The following is a 12,032-nucleotide window of genomic DNA, read 5'->3' on the forward strand; positions in this document are numbered from 1 at the left end:
ATAGTAGTTATATTATTGTACATAGGAGCAGTATTATAGTAGTTATATTCTTGTACATAGGAGCAGTATTATAGTAGTTATATTCTTGTACATAGGAGCAGTATTATAGTAGTTATATTCTTGTACATAGGAGCAGTATTATAGTAGTTATATTCTTGTACATAGGAGCAGTATTATAGTAGTTATATTCTTGTACATAGGAGCAGTATTATAGTAGTTATATTCTTGTACATAGGAGCAGTATTATAGTAGTTATATTCTTGTACATAGGAGCAGTATTATAGTAGTTATATTCTTGTACATAGGGGCAGTATTATAGTAGTTATATTCTTGTACATCGGAGGCAGTATTATAGTAGTTATATTCTTGTACATAGGAGCAGTATTATAGTAGTTATATTCTTGTACATAGGAGCAGTATTATAGTAGTTATATTCTTGTACATAGGAGGCAGTATTATAGTAGTTATTTTCTTGTACATAGGAGCAGTATTATAGTAGTTATATTCTTGTACATAGGAGGCAGTATTATAGTAGTTATATTCTTGTACATAGGAGGCAGTATTATAGTAGTTATATTCTTGTACATAGGAGCAGTATTATAGTAGTTATATTCCTGTACATAGGAGGCAGTATTATAGTAGTTATATTCATGTACACAGGAGGCAGTATTATAGTAGTTATATTATTGTACATAGGAGGCAGTATTATAGTAGTTATATTCTTGTACATAGGGGCAGTATTATAGTAGTTATATTCCTGTACATAGGAGGCAGTATTATAGTAGTTATATTCCTGTACATAGGAGGCAGTATTATAGTAGTTATACTCTTGCACATATGGGATAGTATTATAGTAATCGTCTTGTGCCAGCAGTAGAGAGTTTTCAGGAGGGATTGTGCTGATCTGGTGTTATGCATTTACATTTGCTGACACTGAGAAGGTGTCATGTGGGATAAGTGTGATGTAAATAGAGAGGGGCATGAACTGTTGCTTTTATCACCACTATAGAAGATCATTTCAGGTTCATGTTTATAGGGATTCAGCAGTATTACAGTCTAGACTACATATGTCAAACTTATAACCCCCCAGCTGTTGCAAAACTACAACTTCCATCATGTTCAGGCAGCCTACAGCTATCAGGGCATGCTGGGAGTTGTAGTTCTACAACAGCTGGAGGGCCAGGATTTTCACACCCCTGGTGTAGACTATCACTTCTCTAGTCCAAGGATGCCAAACCTGTGGCCCTCCAGCTGTTGCAAAACTACAATTCCCAGCATTCTTGGACAGCCTACAGCTACCATCATACAACAGGGCATGGTGGGAGTTGTAGTTTTACAACAGATGGAGGGCTGCAGGTTGATTATCACTGCTCGAGTCTAATACAACACTGACATCTAGTGGTCAGAGAATATAATACATGATGAAAAAGGATCCGTATTAACTTATATTTGGGCTAATTTAATATTGTTATTGTGGCAGAATTTGCTGCATATTTTTTGTATAAATCATTTTAGACAAATTCATCAATAAAATGCACCAAAATGAATTCTGTTTGCACCATGGGTGAGACTTAACAAAACTACTCTTTCTTTTAGACAGTTTTGAAGAGTCGAAAATTAAGGATTTTCCTAAGTCATGACGTAAAGTCATGATTTTATTAAAGACACGGAGGCGAGTATTTGCTTAACTCTTTCTTTACTGAAAAATAGCAGCAAAGACAATTGAAGAAAAAAACCATAAGAATATCCATGGTGACAGCTCCACCCCTTCTACCCCTATATAAGGGACATCACTGGCTGGACACTTCCTCTTTCTTTGCAGTCTTCAACGGCGAAAACTGGACTCTGGAACGGACAATAACAACCGGAACAGCAGCCGTAGAACAATCAAACGGAACCTCTGGAAGGTGAACATCAGACGATGGATGACCAAAGTGCATCAACCTGGAGGGAAGAGAAAAACAAACATCATGGCAGCAACTCACCCAACTGCAATGTTCCCGAACAAGCACAGCAGCTCAAGTACTTCACATTCCGTAACAGACAGATAAATAATAACGAACAGTACAAAGACTCTAAAACCCAGCAGGGAGGGTGAAACTGCAATGGGCGGGAAATACTCGCCTCCGTGTCTTTAATAAAATCATGACTTTACGTCATGACTTAGGAAAATCCTTAATTTTATTACAAGACACGGAGGCTCCTATTTGCAAGTTTAAAGCTGGGCAATAACTGAAGCAAAAACGTGAGGATCTGGCCTGAAATAGAATTCCCGAAAGGTAGAGACTCGGGACCAATCCGCCAACTGCATGACATCCTCCAAACGGGCACCAGCCACCGACAAAGAGGTAGCCGCCGCTCCCCGAACCGAATGCGCGGTGAAGATGGAAGTATCAATACCAGAGAGGGAAAGGATCCACTTAACCCAACGGGAAAGCGTAACACTGGTAACCGGGGAAAAAGGGCGACGAAAAGAGATGAACAACTGCGGGGAATCCCGAGAGCGAAAAGCTACGGTGCGAGACTCGTACTCCCGTAAACACGCCACGGGGCACAGCTGCAGAGAAGAAGGAAAAGACGGGTAAGTAACCGACTTGATACCCGTCTTAGTGCGACGGGATATATTGAACAACACCCCTTGAGGCGTAAAATAACGCGCGTCAATATCTAAAGCCCGTACGTCCGAGACACGCTTACAAGATACTAAACAAAGAAGGGTCACCAACTTGGCAGACAACTGCCGAAGAGACAGCAACGAATTGAGGGGCCAACCCTCCAGAAACCGGAGAACCGTTGCAACGTCCCAAGTGGTAGAGAAACGCGGCCTGGGAGGACGCGACAACCGAGACCCACGCAACAGCCGACAGATCAACGGGTGTTGACCAGCGGGGCAACCATCAAATCCAGAATGTCTAGCAGAAATCGCCGAGCGGTAGACGTTCAGGGTACGGTAAGCTTTACCCGCCTCAAAGAGAGAAGTGAGAAACTGAAGAACCGCGACTACAGGGGCTTGAACGGGATCCAAGTCCCGTGGATTGCACCAACGAACCCAGACGTCCCAAGCCGCCTGGTAGGCTCGTCTAGTGCCTGGAGCCCAAGCCGACTCCAACAGCTGTCTGGTTGCTGTGGAAAACTCAGAGGAATCCCAGGGCCCCCTGAAACCCGGCAAGCTAGAAGCTGCAGAGAGCCGTCTAGCAGAAGAGGATGAAGGCGACCAAAAGGGTCGAGCAAAAGCTGTGGAAACGACGGCAGGAGCCGAGGCTCCTCCGCGAGAAGATGCAGCAACTGAGGAAACCACGATTGTGTTTGCCAGAAGGGAACCACAAGGACCAACTGAGCCATCTGGCGACGGACCTGGGCGAGTACCCGAGGGATGAGAGCGAACGGAGGAAAGGCATAATGGAGGGGACCCCCCCAGTTCTGGAGGAAAGCATCCACGGCCTCTGCCTGAGGATCCGGATGCCAACTGAAGTACCTGGGCAGTTGCGTGTTCAGGCGAGACGCGAACAGATCGATGCAACATGGGCCCCAAAGAGACACAATACCTCGGAAGACCCCCGGATCCAACTTCCAGTCGCTGGAGTCCGAAATGCAACGAGAACTCCAGTCGGCCAATGTGTTGTGGAGTCCTGGAATGTACTCCGCTACCACCGAAATTCCCCTGGAAAGACAAAACTCCCAAAAATCCTTGGCCAGATAGGCCAAAACCCTGGACCGCGTTCCCCCCAGGCAATTCACATAACGGACCGCAGAGACATTGTCCATACGAAGGCGAATACACGCCCGTACGGACCCCTGAGCAAAGCTGCGGATCGCGAAAGAGCCCGCTAAGAGTTCGAGAGTAGAGATGAGCGAACTTCTGTTTTAAGTTCGGCGTCTAAAGTTCGGGGGCGGGTTAGCGGAGAATCCCGATCTGGAACCGGATATGGATTCCGACTTCCGTTGTGGTCCGTGGTAGCGGAATCAATAATGGCCGATTATTGATTCCGCTACCACGGACCACAACGGAAGTCGGAATCCATATCCGGTTCCAGATCGGGATTCTCCGCTAACCCGCCCCCGAACTTTAGACGCCGAACTTAAAACAGAAGTTCGCTCATCTCTATTCGAGAGCATTGATGTGAAGATGAGCCTCCTCCGGAGACCATGCTCCACCCGTGGATACTCCCTGACAGTGTGCTCCCCACCCCCTCAGACTGGCATCTGACTCGATGACCAGATCCGGAAGAGGACCGAATATCGCTCGACCATTCCATACCGACAAGTTGTGTATCCACCACATCAACTCGTCCCTGGTCTCTGTGTCCAGGACAAGAGTGTCTGAATACGAGGCCCCTGCTCGAAGGTGAGCAATCTTCAGCCTCTGTAGAGCCCGATAATGAAGAGGGGCAGGGAATATCGCCTGAATGGAGGAAGTGAGGAGACCGATCAGGCGAGCAAGGTGACGGAGAGATAACTGAGGAAGCAAGAGAGCATGCCGAATTTCCTTGCGTATTGATTTGACCTTGGTTAAGGGCAGACTGAGGGACTGATCCAAAGAGTTCACGGAGAAACCGAGAAACTCTACCGAGGTGTCCGGGACCAGACATGATTTTTCTAGGTTGAGAACAAAACCCAGCCCCTGAAGCAGGGACTTGGCCATCTCTAAATGATACAACAGAAGGGAAGGATTCTGGGCCACGATCAGGATGTCGTCCAAATAAATAATTAGACGCACCCCTCTCGCCCTGAGCCAAGCCACTACCGGCTTCATGATCTTCGTAAAGCACCACGGGGCGGATGACAGGCCAAACGGGAGGCACGTAAACCGCCAAGTCTGGCCGTTCCATAAGAACTGAAGGAGATCTCGAGATGGAGGAGCTACTGGGACCGTTAAATATGCATCCTTCAGATCCAGTTTGACGAACCAGTCTCCCGGCAGAAGCATATCCCGGAGCAGATGGATGCCCTCCATCTTGAAATGCCTGTAGCGAACGAAGACATTTAGATGTTTGAGATTTATGACAGGCCGAAACTGGCCACCTTTCTTTTGTACCAGGAAGATACTGCTCAAAACCCCTGTGAAGGGATGGGGAGACAATTCTATGGCCCCTTTGAATAGAAGGGATAACAGTTCTGAATTTAGGAGCGACCGGTCCGAGGTCGGACCCCCCCAAACAGCGGGAAGGCCCTGCGGGGTGGATACTAGCTCGATGGTAAAACCCCGGACCGTAGACAGGACCCACTGGTCTGAGGTGATCCCTGACCACACATGGAAAAAGTGACGGAGTCTTCCCCCAACCTGCTGGGAACTCAGGGGCGGCACACAAGGAGGACTTACCATATGGGCGCCTTGAGCCCGGAGTGCCACGGAAACCTCTGGAACGGGAAGGACCTCCGCGGGACGGAAAGAAGGTGGGTTGGTACCTGGAGTCCTGCAGCGACTGTCGATAAGTAAAGGAGCCACGGCCCGTGCCTTTGGGCTGAAAGTTGGAGCGGCCGGACAATCGGCCCCTAGGATTGCCGGCCCTGGAGGAAAAACGCGCCTGAAAGACGCGGCGCATAGAGCTCTGCGCTTTATCAAGGGCCGTAAAGGCGCCAACATACTTCCCCAGCTCCTTTATGAAGGGGTCCCCAAACAATAGGCCTTGCGCCTCTTTCCCGGATTCCGTCAGGGATAAATTTGCCAATTTAGGCTCAATTTTCATTAAAATGGCCTTTCTTCTTTCAATGGCTATAGAAGTATTAACATTGCCTGCTAGGCAAATCGCTCTTTGGGCCCAACCGCTAAGATCCTCAGGATCTACCTGGGTGCCCGCTGCCTTAGCAGATTCGGCTAGGTCAAAAATTTTGGCCAGCGGACCTGTCATATCCAGTAATTTATCCTGACAGGCTTTTAATGCAGAGTCGAAGCCTTTACGCGGGTTGAACCCCGTTTTAGCTAGAAATTGCACCACTTTTGGGTCCACACTAGGCGTCTCACAAATCCTGTGGGGGATCAGGGGTCGTGGGCACTCTGCCCGAAGCTTACTGCGAGCTTCTTTGGAGAGGGGAGTACGAATCCTTGCTTCCAAATATTGCGCCACATGAGTGGCGGGAAGCCATTCTGAGGACCTAGGATGGTGTAACTGGTCCGGATTAAATAGGGGGTCACCCATGGGATCCAGAATAGTGTCCTTGCCGGACTCTAGAGGGTCTATATCGGTCCCCGCTGATTTAGACGGGTCCTCCTCAATAGCAGGATCCACTGCCACATCATGTAAATTATCTTCCCCAGAGTAAAGGGGGTAATCATCATACGCCTCCTCAACGGACTCTGCGTCCGAATCAGATACCTGCTCCGGTAAGGACCGGGCGGTCTTCCATGCACGTGCCCTTTCTGCCGGGCGTGAATTAGCTCTTTTGCGCGATTTGACTGCGCATTCATTGGATGGGCCAGAACCCACATTCACATTTGTTCTGGAGGCAGGAGGGGGCATAACTGGGTTAGTTTGAGCCCTTAGGGCCTGGGATATAGTGTGTGATAAGGACTCTGAAACTGTCCCCATAGCAGCTACTATTGCATCTGAAATAGACTGCTGGAGATTAGCAGCCTGCAACTCCTGAACAGGGGCATCATTAACCCTATGAGGGGGGGAAGGTGAGACCTGACTGGATCTTCTCACCGGTACCGAACTGGCAGGGGACACAGGGACCAAAGACATTTTGAGATATGTACCTGAGGAGTAGGTCACCCCAACAGATAGAGGAAAAAACGCTGGCAAGAGAGCAGGAACCCGACGAGCGATGCGGACAGCACTGTGGAGCAATGAGCCGACGAGGAGCGCAGGAGCAAGAGCCCTCCCCTTCCAGAGAGAGACCAATCGGAAGAGAGGGAGGAGAAAGATGGCGTCCGAGAATCTCGCCAAGAAACGCGAGATCTCGGCGTCTGAGGGGAGAAAACAAAGATGGCGCCTGAGAATCCCGTCCGACGAGATGTGAGACGCCGAAGCCCGGGAAAACAGCGCGGGAAGGCACAGGTAAGGAGAAGGAGCAACAGTAGTCAAAATGGCCGAAATATAACTAAGGGGCTATCGAAACGGCACCGAACAGCCGGAGACCGACCCGGTGTCACAGGGGTGAAACGGGAGGGACCGCAAGCGGCACAATTAACCCCTGCAAGCCGGGACAAATCAACAGGGTACACAATAAGGAAATGACCCTGAAAGATAACACTAAGAACCCCTGTTCCAGAAGGAACTGGGGTAAAGGATATAAACCAAACACAATCTCCAAAAGGTACCCCTCAGAAACTAAAAAGGAGAAATTAATAAGACAATCAAAATGAAAGAAATTTTAGACCACTTATCTGAGCTGGAGCAGCAAAGAAAGAGGAAGTGTCCAGCCAGTGATGTCCCTTATATAGGGGTAGAAGGGGTGGAGCTGTCACCATGGATATTCTTATGGTTTTTTTCTTCAATTGTCTTTGCTGCTATTTTTCAGTAAAGAAAGAGTTAAGCAAATACTCGCCTCCGTGTCTTGTAGTAAAATTCAGGATTTTCCTAAGTTATGACGTAAAGTCATGATTTTATGAAAGACACGGAGGCGAGTATTTGCTTAACTCTTTCTTTACTGAACACTAGCAGCAAAGATAACTGAAGAAAATGACATCAGTGTAACCATGGTAATAACTCCACCCCCATAGCCCCTATATAAGGCGCATCACCACATGGACACTTCCTCTTTCTTTGTGAACTTCAACTGACGAGAACCTGGAACCTTGAACGGTCAACAGACAGCCCGAACTTCAGCCGTGAACAACCAAAACTGGATTGCAGGAAAGGTGAAAACCTGGAAACAGCTGACGAGGGTGATCAACCTGAAGAGAGAATATAAGATCATGGTAATATGGATACCAACGAACCGAGTATGGAAACCACACCCGGACTCATTCCCTACGGAAACAATAAGAGATTAAATAACACATATATGTAACATTCCAAGAAGGTCACGAGATACCCCAGACCAGATGGGTGGGCACAAAACAATGGGAGGGAAATATTCGCCTCCGTGTCTTTCATAAAATCATGACTTTACGTCTTGACTTAGGAAAATCCTGAATTTTATTTCAAGACACGGAGGCTCATATTTGCTAGTTTAAAGCTGAGCAATCACGGAGGAAAAAGCGTGAGGAACAGGTCTAAAATAGAATTCCCGAAAGGTAGCAACTCGGGACCAATCCGCCAAACGTAATACATCCTCTAAACGAGCACCAGCCACGGACATAGAGGTAGCCGCTGCCCCGCGCACCGAATGCGCGGTAAAGATGGACGTGTCGATACCCGATAGGGATAGGATCCATTTAACCCATCGGGATAGTGTGAGGCTTGAAACCGGCGCAAAGGGGCGGCGGAAGGAAATGAATAGCTGGGGATCATTCCCCGAGCGAGAAGTCAGAGTGCGAGCCTCGTACTCCCTGAGACAAGCCACCGGACACAATTGCAGAGAGGAAGGGAAGGACAGATAAGCCACGGACTTAATGCCCGTCTTCGTGCGCCGAGAAATATTGAACAAAACTCCCTCCGGCGTAAAATAGCGAGCATCAATATCCAGAGCCCGGACGTCAGAGACGCGTTTACATGAAATCAAACACAAAAGGGTCACTAATTTGGCCGAAAGCTGCCGGAGAGACAACATGGAGTTGGAAGGCCAACCCTCCAGAAACCTGAGAACTGACGCCACGTCCCAAGTGGAAGAAAAACAAGGTCGTGGAGGCCGCACTAAACGACAGCCGCGCAACAACCTGCACACCAAAGCATGTTGGCCGGCGGGAGCACCGTCAAAACCTGTATGCCTGGAGGAAATGGCAGACCGGTACACATTAAGAGTACGGTAAGCCTTCCCCGCCTCAAACAGAGAAGTGAGGAACTGAAGAATGTCCGTCACAGGGGCAAGTACGGGATCCAAGTCCCGAGAATCGCACCAACGACTCCAGACGTCCCACACAGCGTGATAGGCTCGTCTCGTGCCTGGGGCCCATGCAGACTCCAACAGACGTCTAGTCTCCGCCGAAAAGCTGGAGGAGTCCCAGGAACCCCTGAAATTCGACAGGCGAGAAGATGAAGTGATCCGTCCAGGAGTAGAGGGTGAGGACGGCCGTAAGGGTCGAGCAGGAGGAGCGGGAAGGATGGCAAGAGCCGAGGTTCTTCCGACAGAAGGGAAAGTAGCTGAGGGAACCAAGACTGCGTTCTCCAGTAAGGAACTATCAGCACCAACTGGGCCTGCTGGCGACACACCTGAGCGGGCACCCGTGGGATGAGCGCGAACGGAGGGAAGGCGTAAGGTAGAGACCCGCCCCAGGGCTGGAGGAAGGCATCCACAGCTGAAGAACCTGGGGAGTTGTGCGTTCAAACGCGACGCAAATAAATCGATGGACAATGGGCCCCAAAGAGATACAATATCCTGGAAAACCCCCGAATCCAACTTCCAGTCCCTGGAATCTGCAAGACAACGAGAACTCCAGTCGGCCAACGTGTTGTGTAACCCAGGAAGGTACTCGGCCACCACTGATAGCCCCCTGGACAGGCAGAACTCCCAAAAATCTTTGGCCAGAGAAGACAGTACTCTGGAGCGCGTCCCTCCCAGGCAGTTCACGTAACGGACAGCCGAGACATTGTCCATCCGTAACCGAACACACGCCCGAGCTGACCCGTGGGCAAAGCTGCGGATCGCAAAAGATCCCGCTAAAAGCTCGAGAGCGTTGATATGCAGGTGTGATTCGGGGGACCACGCTCCTCCCGTGGACACCCCATGACAATGGGCCCCCCATCCCATGAGGCTGGCATCCGACTCGATGACAAGGTCGGGACTGGGACCGAAAATGGCTCGGCCATTCCACACAGATAAATTGTGGATCCACCACACCAGTTCGTGCCTGGTTTCCGTGTCTAAGATCAGAGTGTCCGAGAATGAGGCCCCCGCCCTGAGGTGAGCAATTTTGAGCCTCTGAAGGGCTCGATAGTGGAGAAGGGCTGGGAAAATCGCCTGAATGGAAGAAGTTAGAAGACCAATCAGGTGAGCCAGTTGACGGAGAGACACCTGCGGGAGAGTGAGAGAATGGCGGATCTCTTTGCGGATCGCCTTGACCTTGGACGCAGGCAAACTGAGCGTTTGACTCCCTGAATCTATGGTAAACCCCAGGAACTCTATGGAAGTGGCCGGCAAAAGGCAAGACTTCTCCAGGTTGAGAATGAACCCCAAGCCCTGAAGAAGATCTTGGGTCAACCTCAGATGACCCAGTAAAAGGGGCGGATCCTGAGCCATAATCAGGATGTCGTCCAAATAAATGATCAGACGAATTCCTCTCCCTCTGAGCCAGGCCACTGCCGGTTTCATGAGTTTCGTAAAACACCATGGGGCAGACGACAGACCAAACGGGAGGCAGGTAAAACGCCAGATGCTGTCTCCCCAAAGGAACTGGAGAAGACCTCGGGATGCAGGGGCCACTGGAACAGTGAGATATGCATCCTTTAGATCTAATTTGACGAACCAGTCTCCTGGTTGAAGCATATCCCTTAACAGATGGATGCCCTCCATCTTGAAATGTCTGTAGCGAACGAAGACATTCAAGTTCTTTAGGTTTATGACTGGACGGAATTGGCCGCCTTTCTTCTGCACTAGGAAAATACTGCTCAGTATTCCCGTGTGAGGTTCGGGGGATACCTCTATAGCCTCCTTCCGGAGGAGGGAGGCAAGTTCTGTATCTAAGAGTGTCTGTATCTGGTTTGAACAAGAAACTCTCGGGATAGGAGGAAGGTTCCTTGGGGCGGACACCAACTCGATGGTGAACCCCTGGACTGTGGAGAGAACCCACTGGTCTGAGGTGATCCTTGACCACGCATGGAAAAAGAAACGGAGCCTTCCCCCAACCTGTAGCGAGATCGGATAAGACACACAGAGACGGCTTACCGTATGGGCGTTTGGATCCTGGAGCGCCTCGGAACCCTCTGGAACGGAAAGAACCTCCACGAGAGGGGAAGAAGGTTGGCTGGTACTTGGGATCCTGAAGGGACTGGCGATAATTAAAGGAGCCTCTGCCCGTGCCTCTGGGCTGGAAATTGGAGCGGCCGGACAGTCGGCCCCTGAGACTGCCGGCCCTGGATGAAAAACGAGACTGGAAAACGCGGCGCATAGAACTCTGCGCCTTATCAAGGGCCGTAAAGGCCCCAACATATTTTCCTAATTCCTTAATAAAGGGATCTCCGAAAAGGAGGCCTTGCGCCTCCTTACCAGACTCAGATAGATTCGCTAACTTGGGCTCAATCTTCATCAAGATGGCCTTACGTCTCTCGATGGCAATGGAGGTGTTTACATTGCCCACTAAACATATAGCCCTTTGGGCCCAGCCGCTAAGATCCTCTGGGTCGACCTGCGTGCCCGCTACTCTAGCGGCCTCGGCTAAATCGAAGATTTTTGCCAGTGGGCCGGTTAGATCAAGCAGTTTGTCCTGGCAAGCTTTGAGCGCAGAATCAAGCCCCTTGCGGGGGTTGAAACCGGTTTTTGCCAGAAATTGGACCACTTTAGGGTCCACGGTAGGGGTCTCACATATCCTGTTAAGGGATTAAGGGACGGGGGCATTCCGCGCGCAGCTTGCTGCGAGCCTCCTTGGAAAGAGGCGTGCGGATCCTAGCCTCAAGATACTGGGTCACATGGGTGGCCGGAAGCCACTCAGAGGACCGTGGGTGGTGTAGCTGGTCAGGGTTAAATAGAGGATCCCCCAAGGGGTCTATAACTGCGTCTTTGACGTTATCAAGCGGCTCAGTAATGACACCCGTTGTCAGAGACGGGTCATCTAAGGCAGTGTCAACTGCAATATCAGCTAACTCGTCCCCTGAGTGAGTAAACCAATCCTCACCTGCCTCCTCAACAGACTCTGCGTCTGAATCTGATACCGGATCCGGGAGAGCCCGGGCGGTTTTCCAAGATCGCACCCTTTCTGCCGGGCGCGGGTTAGCTCTTTTGCGTGACTTGTTCACGCATTCAATGGATGGGCCAGAGCCATCATTCAGGAGTGT

Source organism: Bufo gargarizans, chromosome 8, assembly GCF_014858855.1.
Source record: "Bufo gargarizans isolate SCDJY-AF-19 chromosome 8, ASM1485885v1, whole genome shotgun sequence".
Lineage (NCBI taxonomy): Eukaryota > Metazoa > Chordata > Amphibia > Anura > Bufonidae > Bufo > Bufo gargarizans.